At 38.0% G+C, this 10,868-nt stretch overlaps 1 pseudogene; it reads left to right on the top strand.

Annotated features, from left to right (window-relative positions):
• Positions 1-6,851: 6,851 nt before the first annotated feature.
• LOC110209229 (YTH domain-containing family protein 2 pseudogene) lies at positions 6,852-8,469 on the top strand (annotated as a pseudogene).
• The last annotated feature ends 2,399 nt before the right edge of the window (positions 8,470-10,868 follow it).

Below are 10,868 nucleotides of genomic sequence, written 5' to 3'. Positions count from 1 at the left end.
ATTATTTGGCTATAATGTTCCTTGGAGTTTTTATTTTTAGATTTTTCTTTTCTGAGGGATTGGTAGATTCTTTCAATGCCTATTTTACCCTCGTTCTAGGACATCTGGGCAGTTTTCCTTGATAATTTCTTGAAAGATGCTGTCAAGGTCCTTATTTTGATTATGGCTTTCAGGTAGTCCAATCATTCTGATATTGTCTCTCCTCAATCTATTTTCCAAATCAGTTGTTTTCCCCATGAGATATTTTATATTTTCTTCCATTTTTTCCATTCTTTTGATTTGTTTGATTGATTCATAATGTCTCATAGAGTCATTGGCTTCCATTTTCCCAATTCTAACTTTTAAGGTGCTGTTTTCCTCAATTAGCTTTTGTACTTTCTTTTCCATTTGGCCAATTGTACTTTTTAGGAAGTTTTTTTTTCAGTGGATTTTTGTATCTTCTTTTCCTTTTGGCCAGTTCTACTTTTCAAGCACTTTTCCAAGCTGTTGAGTCTTTTTTCATAATTCCCTTGCATCACTCTCATTTCTTTTCCCAATTTTTCTTCTACCTCTCTTATATGATTTTTTAAGCTCCTTTTTGAGCTCTTCCATGAGTTCTTTCTTGTGTCTTCAGTGTAATCCCCAGTGGGTGGCAAATGAGACCACTTCCTATTTTTCTTTGGGGTTTTGCCCATAGGTCTTTTGACATTGTTGTCCTCTTCTGAGTTTGTGTCTTGGTCTTCCTTGTCACCATAATAACTTTCTCTGATCAGAGTCTTTGTTTGATTTTTTGCTCATCTTTTTTTTTTTGGCCTTTTTTCCTTTCTTTTAAATTTGATCTTTGATCCCAGGGTGGAAGGGGCTCTGTCTCAGGCTTCTTGTGCCAGTGGCTGCAGGTACTGGCTATATACCTGGTGTGGCACTGCTGTTGCCCTGAGGCCCATGATGGATCCTCATACCTGGTACTGTATTGAGGTGGTGAGGTGGTGGGTGGCTGGGGTTGCTGGAGGCTGTAGGGGTCTGGCAACTTAGTGCTGGTGCTGGTGCTGGTGCTGGTGGTGATGTCTGGCATGTGCTGATACCTGGTGGAGTTTTTCTGTGTTTTCCCCGGGGCTGCATGGAAACACATGGAGGAACCAGCCCCTGAAGAGTACCTGTTTGCCCTGGGCCACACTGAGATTCAATCGAGGTATGGCCACTGGAAGACTTTTGTCAACCCTGGGTTACCACAAAGCATGTGGAGGTCCATTTGCCACCCGCTGGGGGCCATGCTGAAGGCACATGTTAGTATTTGCTTGCTCTACCACACTGGGGCTTAGGATCTCCCTCTGGTTTGCTGAGGTGGGACTTGCTGCTGATTTGTTGGGATGCTTCCTCTCCTGGAATGAGCTCCCTTTAACCCAAGTGAGATGGACTTTTCTTGCCAATCCTCCAAGTCTGCCAGGCTGAAAGACTGTTCCATCCTTTGTTCCATGCTTCTTTCCACTGTCTCCACTATTCCAGGATTTTTTCTGGGGTGCTATTTTATGGTTGTTTGGAGGTGAATGTGGTAGAGCCATAGTGATTTACTGCTTCCTCTGCCATCTTGGCTTGAGAATAATTTCTTTATTCCAGAGTACTCTGAAGTTAATTGTGCTTATCATGCAAAGGTAATCCAGAGAAAAGTCAGTTCCAATGGTCACAATTCAATTAATTCCTTGTTAGAAAGATAGAGTCTATATATTCTACTATGAGTGAAGACAGAGGCATCTTGGTCTTCTGAGATTACTTATTTCCTCAGCCACCAAGGAAAGTAGTGTAATTTGAAATATGGAATATCTCAAATGGAAAAGTGAGAACCAATGGAAATTTCCCTAGGTCTAATGGTGAAATGTGGTCAGTAGAACCTGATTGATTGATTGAATGAAAAAACATTTTATTAAATACTGATTATGTACCAATCTTGGAGCTAAGTGCTACATATATAAACACAAAAAGTAAGAAATACTTGCCCTCAAGGAGCTTACATTCTATTAGTCAACCCAGACTTCTTTCTATTTTACTACTCTACCTCCTTGTTCATGTTGTTTGTGTGTGTTATTCATAATCTATCTTTTACCCATTTAATATTAAGGTTAGTTTTCCTCTTAAGTTTATGATACTGATTTCGTCCATCTAGCCTTGCCTGATAACCACAACTGCACATGAGCCTGCTCTCTTCTAACTCTACAGAACTTTGTCCTTTCATATACTTCCTTATTTATTTGTTTCTTCATTCATTCATTTGTTTGTTTCTTCCTTTGTTTATTTATTTATTTTGCTTCTTTTTTATTCCCCAGTGCCTTGAAATGCTTGTTAGATCAAATTGAATGTGTGTGCCGGTCTTATCCACTCTAGTAGACCATTTTCATTACATCCTTCTCCTTACCCCTATGTTAGGGGTGGGCCCAAAACAGGCACCCTTACATAGTCTAATTCTTTTGCGTTTATTTACTATTTATCAGCAGTTTCATGATCCTTGTTGATTCTTTAATCTCCATATTGGCAAACTATTACCAGTTCTTTATGATTTGGTATCTAGTTTCTTTCTCATCTATCCTATTCTCTTCATTCATATAACTACTGTTCTACTTCCTTCTCCTATTTTTTCACCTGGTCACTGAACTATTATGATATCCTCATAATTACTCTTTCTATCTTCCATACAACTGCCAAATTAATATTCCTAAGATACAGTTTAAATAATGGTACTCTCTTTCTCAAAAATCCTCAGTGGCTCCATAAAATAAAGTGCAAATGCCTCCGCCTGGCATTTAAAGCTCTCTACAATCTGGAGCCTTTTTTTCTAGTTAGATGATACTGTTTCCCTTTATATACTTTGGGTTCCAGTCAGATTGGTCTATCAATTGTTTCTTGAATCAGATACATTATCTAGTGCTTCTTTGCTTTTTCTCTGATGGTCTTTATTCCTGCAGAGCTGGTGTTATTCTTTTTCCCTGCTGAAATCATGTAGTATTTACTTACCTGTGTACCTGTTGCATCTGCCCCATAGAATGTAAGTACCTTGAGGATTGGCAAAAACAAACAAAAACCAACTTTTTTGTTGTTGTTGTTTTCGTTGTTTTTGATTGCCCCATTGAAGTACCTTGAACGTAGTAAACATTTGTGGCTTGAATTGAATGTATTTACCTGTTTTATCCACTTTACTAGATTATACACATTATATTCCCTTCCTTACCCCTCTCCAGGAACCAAAAGTGAATTGGTGTTAGGAGTGGGCCCCATATAGGAACCCTTTTAGATTAGTTTTGATTTCAGGACAAAATGAGACACTCCTCATTCATTGAACAGTTAACAAAAGGAAGTTTATTTAGCCCAACATAGTAAGAATATGTAGCAAAGATAAAGTGGTATAAAAATACCTTTTCAGGAGGTGAGGATAAGCTGACTTATGGTAGATGTTCTTCAGACATCTACCAATTTGGAGAAGCCCCAACTCTATGTGTGATTTTGTATGCTCCTAGCTGACTAGGAAGCTGTGTCAAGGGAAACAGGGGTTTATTGGGTCTTAGGGACATTTTTGTTGCCTTTTAGGGAAAACAATATCCCTAAACATGAGGAAACATGGAATTCTAGTCTTTCCACAATTATGTGATATATAATACATATTAATATCACACATGATAGGCATTTACAAACTGTTCCCTTAAACAAATAATACATATTTATGGGGAAGTGTTCCCAACAAGGGAGAGTAACATAAGCTCTCGGTAGCTTCCCACAGTTTAATACTTTAAGGATTTGGGATTTCATCAGTGTTAGTACTTCCTTACTAACCCAGATCCCAACCACTTTATGACCTAGAAGAACCATAAAATTATAGCTTTAGATTTGGGAGGGACCTCAGAGGGCCTTTAGTCTAACCTCCCTTTTTATAGATGAAGAAACTGAGGCCCAGAGAGATGAAATGACATAAATAGATGGTTTTTGAGAATTTGTGTGAAAAAACAAAACTGAATTACATTGCAGCCAACATGCTGACAAGGCTCTCAAAGTTTAGCTAGTATGGACCTCTGTGTGAGCTATGAACAACTGAAAGGTATGTAAGCAGAAACTTTTTCATGCTGATAGAACCTGCTAGAGTCTATGCTCCACTGCATATGTTTTGACCACCTGTCCAACAATTGTAATAACCAGTGGAAGCTCTTAATGATTCTTCTGGGATGGAAAGAACTCTACTTTCACCAGCTCTTGAGTTCAATATATACCAAAGTTAGTTGGATTTAACAATTTTGTGGATCTTCTCTCTTGGTTTTCATGTAACAGTGAAGCTAAACACATCAAATAACTACCCAGAGGGGAGAGACAGAGACAGAGACAGAGAGACACAGGGATACACACACACACACACACACACACACACACACACACACACACACGACACAGAGAGATACACACAGACACACACAAAAAGACAGAGAGACACAGAAAGAGAGGGAAAGAGAGATAGTGAGTCAGAGACAGAAACAGAAAGAGACAGAGAAAGAGAGACAGAGAGAGAGATACACACAGACATGCAGAGAGAAACAGCAGACACACAGAGAGAGGTACTTAATGGGGATTGTCAGAATATATATTACAGAGAAATCTTAGCTTGGTAATGAAAATACCTGTCAATTGAACACCAAGCATTTGGACATCAGGGGAATCATTAATTAGCTCAACAATACACAAATCTATCAATAATGACTCTATATAATAAAAATAAATCCTTAACAATAATCCTAGAAATGTAAAGCACACAATTATTCCTATAAAGAGGATTATGATGGATTTGAATCGATACCTGTCTTAAGTCCAGCAGTGCTTGTTTAGCAGAGAGGAAGGGAAAAGGAGGGCAAAAAGAGGAAACCAGGGAACAGGACAAGGTGTTGGTCCCTTTTTTATTGGTGTTGGGAGTGGGGAGGATAAAGTTTATAGTAAAAAGGAAAAATGGAAACAAATTCAAGAGGCTACTTTTTTTAAGGGTGGAAAGAAAAGAAGTTAGAAATGGCATATAGCATGTGTTTTTGTTCCGGTTGCAACCTAGTAAGCAAAAAAGACTGGAAACAAGATCAAGTGCTCGATGACTCAAATCCCTAATTAGTATTTTGGTTAAATTAGATCTTGTAGTCATCTTTGTGTTCTATCAGCAATGATAAAACAATACCTTTTTTATTTGGAGAGCTCTGGCAGTACAAGTAGTCAATATAGATAGAAGAGAAAATGACCCCAATTAAATGAAGAAATGCATTTCTCTTCTTGGGATCTGTGATATTGAATCAAAGGGTCTTGCCCTCTGCTGTGTTAGAAATTTGTCAATTCCAATCTGTGAACCACTGAAAAACATTCCAATATTGGCAGGCTCCAGTTCGGAGAGAGGCAGCTAATTCAACCAATACCTCCCTATTCAAATATCTAGAAGGTTTCAGCTGCCAAGAATTGCACAGCTGAACATTACCAAGAATGGGAGGAGATGAAGACTGATCTTCCAACCTTCAACAAGCATTTATTTAGACTAATTATATGTGAGACATATCCCTATGCCCTAGAATTACAAAAGAAAACATGAAGTAATTCCTGCTCTCAGTGAGCTAACAACTTAAATTCTTTTTGGGGAGACAAAGTGTATACATACACAAAAATATATCAAATCTATGCAAAATAAATACAACCTAGTGTGGGAATTGTCTTGCCTCTTTCTATATCTGTACTGCTTAGAATAGTGCCTGGCACACAGTAGTCATTCAATAAATGTTTATTGAATGAATGAATGAATAGGAAGCGAGGTAATAGCAGATGGGGAGATGAAGGAAGGCCTTAGGTAGAAAGTGACATTTTGAACTAAGATTTAGGTAAATGAAATTCTCAGAGGCAAGGAAGAATATGAAATGCATGACAGGACAGCCTTGGCAAAGACATAGAAGCGGAAGATGAAAGGTCGTGCATGAGGAACAGCAGGAGTGCCAATCTGGCTGGAATAAATGAAGCAAAGTACTTTAATAAGCCAAGGAAGGAAGATTAGAGCCACATTGTGAAGTTTCATAGCCATTTGATCCTAGAGGAAATGGTGAGTCACTAGAAGTTATTGAGCAGGGAAGTGACCTGGTCAGAATTGTGCTTTGGAATATCATTTTAGCAGCTCTTCGGAGGATGGGTGAGAGACTTGAGTTAGGGAGATCAATTAAGAGCAAGAAGTAATGAGTTCTTGAATTAGAGAGGTGGCTCTGTAAGTGGAGAGAAGGGGACAGAGAGAGAGGCAGAGTTAAAAAGACATGGCAACTGAAAGTGTCAGGGACAAAACCATTACAACTCTCCACTCTCACTCCCACTGGGGCCATCTGCTATTCCTGCCACACTGAGGATCTGGAATCCACAAGCCATTTTTTAACAATTGTTTTCAATTTAAGGAACAAAATAAGCATTTCTATAACATGGCACAATAAGAAAAGATAATTGCACATGAAACTGCAAATCTACCATATATAGCTTGCTATTCCCTCCAAATATAAGTTATTGTGTAAATTTATTTTTTCTTTTTTTCTTCCCTCTGCTCTACCACCCTAGAAATGACTACCATTAGACACAAACAAGTATATACATATATATATATATATATATATATGTGAGTGTGTATGTATATGTATATATGTGTATATGCATGTTTTATGCATGTATATATGTATATACACATGCATGCATATATATGTGAAAATATTCTATATACACTTCTATTTATCAGTTCTTTCTCTGGATGCAGATAGTGTCTTTTTTCATATACACTTTATTTTTAATTTGTCTATTTATAGTAGTCAAAATGACTGAGTCATATTGGCCAGCAATGATGGAAAGGTCAAGTCAATAAAGTAAAAACAAAAAGAAATGGATCTGTGCATCAGAAGGAAAGATTAAATAATGATTTTGAACCATGCTTGAATCCACAGGCAAGGCCCAACAGTGCAATCCAAACATGTCAGACTCTTACCTACGAAGCCACCATAGTCCTTCAGTAGGCTTCTCCTCTTCTTTGGCTAGGCCGCCTGTTCTACATGCCCTACTTAACATCTTTTGGATATCTGAGCAATGGAGACCCCCACTTCTTATGAGGTGTTACATTTGGATAACCAGGGGTTCTAGGCAACACTCCATTTCTTTGTTAGCATGGTTTTGATTTCTTTCTCAGTGGCAGTGACTTCTTAGCTTGGGGGAATAGCTTTTCTCAGGGACAGTCTACTTAAAGCTTTGGATAAAATGGCAATTATGGTTGTGTATCTGGTTTCTTAGGTAGATCCAGGATTGGTGAAATCAGCTTTTGCCAACAAACCCTGAGTACTATAGCCTAAGATATTAAATAACTGAAGATGGGCAGCACAGATGTTATTAGCAGTAGTTCCAAAAGTTGGCAGCTCTGCAGTTGGCAGTGGTTCCATTGCCAGTAACTTGGTGGCATTTAATAGTTTGCCACTAGTCACCACTGCTCTTACCAAACCAATATCATGGGCTGATATTGCTAGTAAGCCTGCAAAACAATAGCTCTAGCTGAAGACCAAGAATGTCATTGTAGGCTCAGGTTTTTCATTGGCCCTAATAAAATATAACATGGATATTGGAACTTGAGATAACAAAGGTCTTATAATAGAAGCTTCTTTTGGTTCAAAATATTGGTTAGCCATCAACACAAGTATCATCTTGGCCTGTAGGTCAGCAGATAAACAACAGTCACCAGGGTGCAGGTGGCAGCAGGGTAACAGCTGTAGCCTCTCCTCCACCACTATCATCCCAGCCTACCCAACTTTTTTTGCAAATGACAAGCAGCCCAACCTTCCTGTGAGTAATAGTACCTCAGAACCATGGCAATGGATTTGGGCATAATGGGGTGCATGGTAGGTAACAGGGTAAGGAAATCTATAAACATTTGGAGAAATCATAGGTCCTTCGACAATTATAATCCTAAGGATTTTGACTGGAATCTGAAACATGGCTGAGTTTTCATCATCAAGATTTACTCTGAGGACAATGCCCATAATTCCATTAAATATAATATCTGGTATAGTATCAAACATGGCCATAAGAGTCTGTATGCTGCTTATCACTCTATGAATGGGAAATGCACCAACTACTTACTTTTTGGTATCAGGAGTAGTGAACACTTCTGTGGCATAACATAAATAAAATCTGCTGTGAACTACAATACATATGTGAGTATGAGGTCCCAGGACAAATGAAAGGGAGTTAGGGGTTAGTTGGATTTTGGTGAAGGACATTCCTGATAGCCAGTTGCAGAACAATGAAAATAAATCAATGACCAACTCTGGAAACACCCAGGAAGTGCCCCTAGAAAATGCTAAGCAGGTGTTGGAAATTACTGCCGGCTTCAAACACACCATCCCCATTTTTGACAATTTCTCACGCTATGAGAAATACCAAAAGAAGGAAAATGTTAAAAAAGAAGACCAAGATCATGTCAAATAAAGGCAGCTTTCCTGTAAGGACTGTAGCAATGGTTGTACTTGAATATCTTTCAGAGAGAGAGAAGAGAAATAACCTTTGAAAGAATTAGGACTTTCCCCCCTTAATTTCATTGAATTCAAAGAAACAATTGCACGCTTACAGTTCAAAGTATTGGAATTTCACAAAAGACATAGGACTTAACAAGAATGGGGAAAAGAGAAATTTTTAAAAAATTCTCTAGATTTTTTACATAAAAATATCCCCTTTATCTTGTCTTTGCTTATGATTTCAAAACATAATGCTGTACTTTTGGGGTTTTTTTTAACTTTTTTTCACATTTTAAGGTCTGTAAGTGACATAGTTTTTTTCCCCCCTATAATTTTTAAGTTCTTTCCTCCTCACCATTTTCACATTTCTATTTGGAACACTGAATTGTGAAGGGTTTGGACATCCACCCCCCGAAATAGATGTTTGTTTTCTTTCTTAAGTGCAAGAACATTTTATGAAGAAATTTTGTCTAGAAGAATCAAGCACATTGTTACCCAAGCTTCTGTCTCTAAAAATGGTCCATTTTCTTTGACCTTTTGTTACTCAAAGTAAAGTGCTAGGAGTTCTAAGAAATGTTCTGTTCTCATACATTATATAGATTAAATCAGGATTAATTTTATTTCAAAATTAAGAATAGTGGTAAAAACTCATTTATAGAAAATGCATTTTGGAAGAGAAAAATATAAAATGTGTGGTGAATGTTTCCTCAGTTTCTTGTTTGGTCAGTGGGGAGAGGGCATTGATTTTTTTTTTACCTTTAATCACTATTCTATAACAAACATGAGATGCTGTTGAGTATCAAAGAGAGAGAGAGAGAGAGAGGAGACAGACAGACAGAGAATAACTAATTAGATTTTTAGATTTATGAGGTAAAGTAACATGAAGAATCAAAACGGATACCAACCTGCATGATGAGCATGATGGTGGTACAAATAATAAGGAGATTTGAAAGAGGGATGGATGGATTTCTTAGAAAAGGTAATGAATGTTGTTTTGAACATATTTGGGGTATATTGTTTTTGAGATGGCCGTAGGACTTCTAGTTCAAAGTGACCAATAGGAAGATGGTGATGAGACTACTTTATTACCATGACTTAACTACCTTCTCCCCATACCCCCACCATGTCCTTCTCATTTAGGTGAGATACTCCTGAAACTTCCGTTCAAAGGGACTTCCATTCTTTGGACTTCACCACCATTGCCACCCCTTCCCCCATTAAAGTTCTTTTTTATGTGTGGTTTTCCACTATGAGAATGTAAACTCCTTGAAGGCAGGGAATGTTTTTCTTTCTTTCTTATAGCTGTATTCCCAGTCCCTAGCATAATGTCTGGCACATACTAAGAACTTAACAAATTCTTGTTGACTTGACTTCATGTGAGTACAGATTTCAGAGGAGTTTTCAAGGCTGCATATATATAGATCTATGGCTTATCTGTGTAGGGATGATAATTGAAACCTTGGGAGCTGATGAGATCATTTACAGAAATAATGTGGTAAGAAGAGAAATTAATCTGGAAAAGTAAAACCTTAGGGGACACCCATAGATGGCGGGGCAGGATATGGGTGATGATCTAGCAAAGGGGACTAAAAATAGAGGTTTGCATGAGTAAGAAGAGAATCAAGAGAGAACCAATGTTACAAAATCTAGAGAGGAGAGAGTATCCAAGAGGAGAAGGTGGTCAACAAATTAAAACACTGCTGAGAGGTTAAGACAGATGAAGACTAAGAGAATGGCATTGGATCTGGCAAATAAGAGATCATCAGGAACTTAGAAAGAATACTTTCAGTTCAGTGATAAGATTCTGAAGCCAAGCTGCAAAGGGCTGAGAAGTAAGAGCAGAAACAATGGAGGCAGCAATTGTAGATAGCTTTTTTAGGAATCCATCTATGAAAGGGGAAGAAATATAGGATGATTGCTTGAGGTAATGCTAGTGTTATTACCATTATGGATTAGAGAGATCTATACATGCTCATAAATTGTTCTCATTGAGTCATTTCAGTTGTGTTCAACATTTTGTAACCCCATTTGGGGTTCTCTAGGCAAAGATACTAGAGTGGTTTGCCATTTGCTCATTTTAGAGGCGAGGAGCTGAGGCAAACAGGGTTAAGTGGCTTGCCCAGGGTCACACAGCTAATACGTGCCTGAGGCCAGATTTGAACTCAGGAAGAAGAGACTTCCTGACTTCAGGCCCATTGCTCTATCCACTGTTCCACCTATCTTTCCCATACTCATAAAAAGCAGGGAAGAAAACAATAAAATGTACATTGTATTGAAGGTTGAAGAGTATATGGAAGATCACATTGAGAAATGGGGGTGATTAGGGAGACAGTCTGCCGGAGAAAATAAAAAAAATGATAGGATCAAGGGTAC

This window comes from Phascolarctos cinereus, unplaced genomic scaffold, assembly GCF_003287225.1.
Source record: "Phascolarctos cinereus isolate Bilbo 61053 unplaced genomic scaffold, phaCin_HiC Scaffold_7;HRSCAF=346, whole genome shotgun sequence".
In the NCBI taxonomy this organism is placed as follows: domain Eukaryota; kingdom Metazoa; phylum Chordata; class Mammalia; order Diprotodontia; family Phascolarctidae; genus Phascolarctos; species Phascolarctos cinereus.
The sequence above is the reverse complement of the archived record's forward strand: the minus strand, read 5'-3'. Positions and strand labels throughout refer to the sequence as shown.